The sequence below is a fragment of the Egretta garzetta genome, unplaced genomic scaffold (genome assembly GCF_000687185.1).
Source record: "Egretta garzetta isolate BGI_Z169 unplaced genomic scaffold, ASM68718v1 scaffold172, whole genome shotgun sequence".
NCBI classification, from domain to species: Eukaryota; Metazoa; Chordata; class Aves; order Pelecaniformes; family Ardeidae; genus Egretta; species Egretta garzetta.
In genome coordinates this window covers 4,612,392-4,621,160 of record NW_009258951.1, presented here as the reverse complement: position 1 = coordinate 4,621,160, position 8,769 = coordinate 4,612,392, and positions in this window count along the sequence as shown.

Here is an 8,769-nt window from a genome sequence, read left to right as displayed (position 1 = left end):
CTGCAGGATTCGCCCTGCCTGCCTTCCTGAAGGCGGCTGGTGGCGTTACAGAAGGACCTGCAGCCTTCAGCAAGGTCTCTCCGTCTCCGGACTTGTTGCTGTAGATGCGCAGTCAGAGATTTCCAGGTTTGGTTGCTGGTGCAGCTGTCAGGAAGGTGGTTTGCCTTAGCAGGGATTCACCGAAAGCATGACAGACACCCAGAAGTAAAAAAAGTTGAAGTAGGTGGGGAATGGTGGAGGAGGGAAGGTGAAGGTGCTACTCGTACTGTTGTCATGGCCATACTTGTCGTCCGTAGATTTCTCCTCTTTGGTTTTCTTAGGGTTGTTGGTTGCTTCTGGTAATCCTTCAGCATGAAGTAGGTGCAAGAATACCTCCCTGCTGTATAAGCAGAGTTGGGATAGCAAAGAGGAGAACCCCTGTAATAAATGCTACTACTTCACTTAATCAGCACGTGTGGTACTCTTTGGACTGCGTATTTTAAAATGCTTTAGGAATTGGGATGCTTGTTTATCTTTTGTTCATTAATATCATGAGTATGGCACAAATAACTATGTCCTGAGAGCAATTCTGCAGGTCCTTGGCGTGACTTCTAGATGGTGCAGTTTTGGCAGAGAAATTCAGGGAAGCTCTGCACAGAGCGTGTATGTTGTTCATCCAGCAGTAGTGAGATGTGGTGAAAGGGTGGCTGGAGATCAGCTCAGGGCTACAGGAATACTTGCTCCATCGCCCCTGTCCCCAGAGAGTGTCCAGGGCACGCGATGTAGTGAACGGCACTAAGGCTCGGGTGCTCCAGCTGGCTGATAGAAAAAAGCATCCGCTGCTCTGTGGTATGTTCTGCTGATCCCATTTTTACTTGGCTTTTAATTTGTGCAGTAGTTGCGTACCTCAAGCCTGGCCACACTCCTGGTGTAGAGACAAGCAAGTATCCCCCCAACCAGCACCCCAGGAGGAGAGGAGCCCAACCCCACCTGGTTGGGCTGTGACACGATGCTCGGCTGCATCCCTGCAGCAGGGGTCCCGCCTTACCCCGCTTTGCAGGTGCTTGCTTCTTGGCTCCCACAGCTCCTGCTGCCTTGAGCACATGTATATAGGCATGCGTGCAAAGCACTTGAAGTCAAAAGTCAGCAGGTCACCCTGGAAAACCTTCTCATTTCTCTTTACCTGTACCATCCGCTCCAGTTAAACATGAAATAGCCCAGACCCTCCTGCTTTTCAGGGGAAATCAGCACAGTGGTGTGTTGCAACTTTAAAGAGCCTTGCCTTGTCCCGCTGCCTGACAGGAGTATTTCTTGTGTCCTCCCCTCCAAAAATTAGGGATGGCTTTGCTCTCTTCCATATTTGAAGGGTATTCTGCTATATTAATAGTTTTCTGTGTTCAAAACTGTTTGCTCATAGGGATGAAGTGGCCTGCGAAGGAAGCTGTTCCTTACCGCATCTATGCGGTTAAATCAGGTTCTGTGAAAAATGTGAATCGCCCTTTTTAATTCTTATCTGTTGCAAGTATCTTGCTTCATTTTTTTTTTTTTCCTTTTCCCCTTTTAGACCTGTAAGTGGCATGGTGCAACACTGCTTCCTTTCATTAGATCTCTGAGGAGATGCACTTGCACAAGAGTTTGGTAACTCTTTTCCACTAATACCTGTCATGACTATGACAGTATTCACCTTCTCATATTGCATATAACCCAAGACCAGCTATTATTTTCAGTTGCTTCAGAAATTACTCTGAGCAAAACAAAGAAGTCTGAATAAAATAAGAACTCCTTTTGAAAGTAAATCTTTTTGTAAAGCCCAAACATCTTAGCTATTTTATTTATAGACTGATGTGTTTACACAACCTTCTGAACTTTAAAGTCTTTTTAGTCCCCTTGAAGGATCTAGCTGATGTCTCAGATCTGAAAAGTCTTGCAGGAACTGAGGCTTGTCACCAAGAGCAGAGCCAAAACCCCTCTAAGATACCTCCTGGAACAGTTCTTCAAGGACTCTCAATTTTTAAGTATTTGCAATTTAAACCTGGTGCTGATCTCTGCTCACAAAATTGAGGTCTTGCTGGGGAATCAGCTCTGTTCAAAGCCATGTTAATGAACCATGCTTACACTGAAAATACAGGGAAAGCTTGCCCTGAGACTTCAACTTGCCGATTTACCTGTATTTTCTGGCAGAGCTAATCACCAAAGGCCAGTTCTGCTCCAACATGCAAGTCCTGTCACAGAGGGAGGACGTACAGCCCAGAACATGCTCAATCCAGAGAAAGCTGGAAGGGAAGGGGTTTGTACATAAGCTGTAAGAAGCTATTTATATAAGAAAGTGACTGAGGAAACTTCAGAGGAGGGAAGAACAGCAAATTCTTTGGAAAATTAATTTGGCCTTGGAAAAGAATGGGACAGAGCTGTTCCAAGAATGTTTTTGTTATTGAGAAGCTGCATCTTCTCCTTCCTCTGTGCCTGAGTAGAGGAAGGAGAGTGTGCCAATAAATCAGCCAGGCTTCGAAGTTAGGTTATTAGATTTTTTAATTTTTTTAAGTGTTTTGGGGTATTTTGCTAGGAGTTGCCTACAGTTATCAGGGATTAGTTAAGGCATGAAATCAGTCTAAACATTAACTGCTTTCAACTGCTGTGCTGTTACTTGAATGGTTGGGAGCTATTCTCCAAATGAGATCCCTATGGGTGCTGGAGATCCTCCTTTCCTGAGTGTCAACAGTACATATATCACATTTAAAATTACATCCTGCATTGTTGTAGGCCATCATACACTTGATCTGTGTACTTAACTTGACTGAAGGAGCAAATAGTATTTCAGAAATCATGTGGGTGTACTGCAATCCAGGTGGAGAGATAGTCTGACAAGAATCCGTTTGCTCCAGTTACAGATGCAGCTAAATTATAGCACCAAACCAATGCTTGGGACCACAGTATTTTTGAAGAGCTGTTGCAGGAGCATGCACAGGAGGACAAGGTTTGATGTTCAGAGCTGGAGACAAGAAGGTCTGGGTCAGATTTTGTGCAGGTGTAGCACTGCCTCTCCTGTAGTGCCATTCAATGAGTGTTTGGCTGCCTTGTTTGGAGGTACCAAAGGTGAAAGTCTTTTCACCAACAGGAAAAGGTCTTGTATGCATTATGAAACTTTTGCCATTTAAAAGAAACAAAATAGCACCTATGTGCTACTACTGAGGTCAGCAGGAAGGAGGGTTAGCAGTGACAGATTAAGAAGCTGCTGGAATTCATTCTTCTGAGCAAGGTAAAGCAGAAACATGGTTGAAAATGCCATTGCCTTTTCTGCCTTACCATTTCCACTCCTGGAAGATTATTTTTTTTCCCAAAAAACCCATAGGCACAGTTGAACTATGTTCACACACATGCAAAATGTCTGAGTTTTGTATAGCAATAAAATTTTACCAGCTCTGAACTTCATTCTGGCGTTGCATGGATGGTAGCAAGAACACCTGTGTAAGAGGAATTTACAATTCCTGTAGCACAGTAGCTGGCAGTAATGTATGTCCAAATGTGTCATGAGCTGCTGATTCAGGACGGTGAATGCTGAGGAAGAGAAACCAGAGGTGGCCTAACTGCTGCTGTGCATTTTTACTCCAGAATTAGAGGTGGGGGGTTATTTATTAACATCTATCTGTAAAGACACTTTTAATGGTGCATACTGGTCCATAGTGGGAGCTATGCTGGGATTATGGCTGCTGTTCTCATTCATATTTTTTGTCTGGCAATACCTCCCTGTGAAAACAAGCTTTAGGGTACATTTAAACATCCCTGTGTAAGTACTAGAATAACCTGAGGGTTCTGCTTGTCAGTAGGTAATAGACGGCTTCCTAGGCTGAGCTGATGCTCTGTGGCCATGGGCCATGCTGCGTATGGGGAATCTGAGCAGCACAGATGCAATAGAGGAACAGACTGAGACTGTGTCCCTGGGGAATGCTGGCATTCAGGTTCTCTGCACTATTTTAACTGCTGCCTCTTCTAAATTTCTTCCTGATTACTGGTCCATAGGACCTGTATTTCATTCCTTATGCACTATGCTTGGTGGTCGCTGAATAAAGCATCATGGACTGGAAACATGAATGCCTTTGTCATTCTAGTTGCACTTACAGAAACATTGGTCTACATAAAACCCAATGGGTTCATCCCAAAGTTATCATTAAGAGGGACAAGATTGGTACCTTGGACAAGTCAGGATATTCTGGCTGAGTAAGAGCAGAACAAACCCATCTGACCCAATAAAATTACAAATAAGTAAGAACAACTACAGACAAATAACTTGCAGAAAGGATATACATTTCAACATCTAAGAGGGATGACTACCCATTTCTCTTCTAATAGCTGAAGTTATTTGCATATCGGACAACTTTAAAATAATTACTGCACTTTGCCTTGTCACACCTGCCATGCGGAGCCTCCATGTTGTATGTGTCCTGCATAAGAGACCAAATGCAAGCCTTAGGGACTCTCACCAGGATTTTACTTAAGCTTCAGCATGAATGCAATCCCTTGGGATTCTGCAAGACTGACCAACTCTTGCTTTTGTGCTGTCACAGCAATTATTTAAGAAACAGCCAGTTAAATATTTGCATTTTGGGGATGGATTGATTGGTTGCTTGTTTGTCCTTCCTACCTTGTTTATAACACTTGGCTCTACTTTACATCCAAAACATCCAATACCACCTGTTTAATGATCCCAGGGCTGTCCCCAGCTCCAGGGTTTGTTTTTCCCCAGTCTAGGCAAACTTCTCTTGACCTGAATATATGTTGGAAATCCTTTTTCTCTGTATGTGTAAGTCAACCAAACTCTCCTGCTGAGGGTATAACGTGTTTTTTCAAGCATTCTTGGGAAACTGGTCTATCCCAGTTCCCTTGTAAAAATGTTTCTTTCCACAGGAATTTCCCAGCAGGTGCATTTTGCCATGTGCTGTGCAGACACCAGTCAGAGCTGCAGACTGCTAGTGTGAACAAAGTCCCCAAAACCCTCTCACTCAAAGCAGAAATACTATAGTAAGTTACCTAACACTCGTACCTTCAGATTACGACTCCAAACACTAGCTCTTACATTAGAAACTAAGGTTATTAATACTTTTTTTTTTTTTTAGATTAGGCATGCTCTCAAATGAAACCTGGGATTTTTTTTGATGATGATTTATCTTTTCAGCTGCCCTAATCGGAAACATGTGTCAACAAGCAAGAAAATCAGGTTGCTACTTAAAACAATAAAAGCTGCTTTACAGGTTTCTCTTCTTGCTTTTTTTGCTTGGAGGTGAAATTGCTGAAAATAATGTGAATATTGTGTAATGGCTTTAGAAGCTGAATTCTATTCATTTTATTCATAGCTCATTGTAACAGTCCCACGGCCTCTAAACAGGAAGGCATTTCCACAACGCAACCGAATACTTAAATCGAAATTTGTAGACAAATGAGCACTAAGTTAAAATTGCGTAACAGCAAATTGTCTCCTGGAATATTGGGAACTGATGAGCTAATAACACAGGACTCTTTCAACTCAGAGTGCCAGCTGATTGCAGCATTAATGTAATAAAAACCAGCAATGCCTAAAAATGTAAGTGAAAGCCTCTCTAGGACAAGTCCTGTTTAAAATGCAGAATTGTTAGCCTCAAAAGTTTCTCTTTGTCTAGTGATCTGCCATTCCTTTTGATTATTGCTACAAGGTAATTGGCCTGGGTGGTAAGGCTGCCTGAGACCTCTGGAGGTGTGGAGCTCTGGGCTATTGCTTATGCTTAAAACTGGCCTTGAATTAATGCAAATGAGGTACCTTCAGAAAAGGTATCTATGTCACAGTAACACAGTGGATTCTTATATCTCATTGACTGAGCAGCTGGTTTGAGATGGGGTTTTTTTCCTTCCCTCCCATGTTTTCCTTTTATAAATTATGCACTAGAATCGCATTATCCCAAGACACTCCTCGTGTTTGCTGCATTTCCAAGACAGTCCTGCTCACAGAGAAAGTCTCTGGGTAGATTAAATGCAGTGGAAGTGTGTTAGCGGTGAGGACAGAGACTGTAATTTGACTGTCTCTTACTTATCTCAACCTCTATCATTCATTTAGAGACCATGCAGTCTCTGAATTAAGACTGCATGCATTCTTGCTAGTAGTCCAGGGAGTCCCATTACAGGTGTGTCTGAGTGCCCGGGGATGGGGTTGTCTTCCTGTGCCATGAATGGGAAGAACTGAAGAAACACAGGCTGGCTGCTAGGACTTGGTGACTGAGCTGAATGGAAACACAGTCCCTAGGCTGGAGAAAGTGTAACAAGGTCTTTGGTAGAAATCAAAAGGTCTGCTCCTGACTTCAATTACTTCATATTTTATTCATGTATCCCTCTAAGACAGCAATGTCTAGTAAGGGATAGTGGTGAGTCTGCAGCCTGGCCTAATATCAGTAAAATCAGCCCAGGGAATTTTCTCTTGTCTTTGGATTTTCCTTATACCAGCTTGGTATTGAGATATACAGGCCTATGTGCTGCTGCGGGCAGAAAGCTCCATTAGCCTGCAATCTCTCCCCTCAAAACCACCGCAGCACCCCTCTCATACCCTTGTAGCCTCAAATACCCACAGCAAGTGCTCCAACCTTGCAGTTTCCCTATGTGGCAGTCAGGCTTAACAGATATTTACCCAAGAAAGGTATGAGTTTAACTAGCATAGGTATAACCCCAGTGTAAATACCATAATCCTAGACAGTATAAGAGGGCCCTTATCATTTTCCTTTCAATTGTATAGGAAAGGGCTTAACCTCTTCATTGAAAAATGCTGTTCTTTTTGCAGAAGGTATAAATAGAGATGCTTTTAGCTCCCAGTGAGCCACAGTTTGCCAGCTGTGCCATTTTTACTACAGGCTTTGCAATATTTACAAGGCTTTAAGGCCTCTCTTGAGTTCTGCCTTAAAATAATTTATCTGAAAGGAATCATTTTCCATTCATATCAGAACAGAAAACAGCGGTGGCCTTTCTCCCTAGCCTGTACCCTTGCAAGTAAAGCTGTTCACAGCAGAGACAGTCACTGCTGGACTTAAAATGGAAGTGATCTGCCCTTCAAAAGCATTGTAGGTGGCCTCTTGGTCTAGAGGATGTAGTCTAGGAGATACGGGAAAGATGGAAGTGAAGGAAACAGACTGCTTTTGGAGAAGAAGGGGAAAAAAAGATACATTGGGGAAGGTACTGATGGTTGGAGGACACAGAAGAAGAGGGGCTGGTGGAAAGTATAGGCTGGGTGGGTGATGGGGCAAGTCCAGACATTTTTCTGCACAAAGATCTGCTAACACAGACAAGCCTCCCTCCCTTTTTAAATGCAGTGTTTACAGCTTCACAGCACTTGTTGCCAGCAAAGAGGTTGCATTCATGGGGGTGTTGAGAGTTGAGGAGCAACTGGGGAACACATGCGAGGAGGTCTGGACAGGAAGCCAAGGGATGGGAGGAGAAACACCGGGAGAGGAGCCAGCACATGGATGAAGGAGGGGGAGCAAAGACAGTCAGCTCCCTTATCAACAGCATTGAACAGGGAATTGGAGTGCCAATTCAATCAGAGAGTCTGCCACGCTTAGGGTGAGCCTACAGGTATTGCCTTCCCAAAGAAGAAGGGGCAAAAATCCACCTTACAGCGTCTCCAGATGGTGAGGTGTAAGCTAGTCTGGCAGGATTCTCTGTTTGCAACTTAATACTGGAATGCTGAACCTTAACAACTGGCAGTACCGGTGACCTAAAGGAAGAAAGATGGAGAAATATGATCCGTCAAGGTGTGTGCACTTAACAGTGCATCCGCCAGACAAAAATTTTACGCATCAGTAACCAAAGTAAATCTGTTACAAAACAAACCAGGGATCCTTTTTATTGGTAATTTGTCTTCCCTTCAGTAAATACCCACATACCACCAGAATATATTATACAGCCTCCAGAGGCAGTAAACCACTGAATATTGTAATATATTTGGCCTATACCAGTGGCCCATCATTATTTTGATCACAGGCTGCAGATTTTGCAATGCTACCTTAATGTTTGTTGCCTTGAGGGACAGAAAATTTCTGTTGCCCCAAACTCACTACAGACACAAGACTGGAGGGACGGGACATGTCTGAGCATCTCTGTTCCTGGCATTTTAAGCATCAGAAGTGTAGAATACAATGATACATTGGAAGGTTTTCCAGCAGGACTAAAATCTGCTGTATTCCCTTTTACTGTGAGCTGACCTGGTCAGTATGTGTGTCCTTAAACTCAACCCCCTAAATAAAGGAGTCCCTCTGTGAAGCCTTGTACAGTTGCTTATCGTTCTGTCTCTGTATTTTCTCTAAGTAGATGTTTTTAGCCTGAATTTAAAGATTATTTAAAATACTGAAAAGCAATTTTAACAAAAAACAGTAGAAGGCAAAATCCATTTCCTGGTTAATACTTGCTTGGCCATTCTCCTTTTTGTGTGGAGACAGGAACAATGAATGCATAAAGGTATTACCTGAGAGGAAAATCTTTCCTAGACTTGTAATTTCCATTAAATACTCTTAATCTGTAATGTATCTTATTTCTTTGGAATGAACTGAAAAAAATTACACTACTTGAGATTACTTTTTTCCCTCCCTTTCATAGCTTGTCTTTTCTTTATTCCCAACAATTGCAGAATAATAAAAATTATTATCAAAAGTAAGCAGAGGAGTTTTTAAAGAGCAGTTCTTTTAATCTCATCTTTATTCCAGAGCATACGAGTATGCCATCCACATTTATGGAAGCTGGGCCAAAGCCTTCCCTTTTAAATGCATATCTCCCTGACTTCCA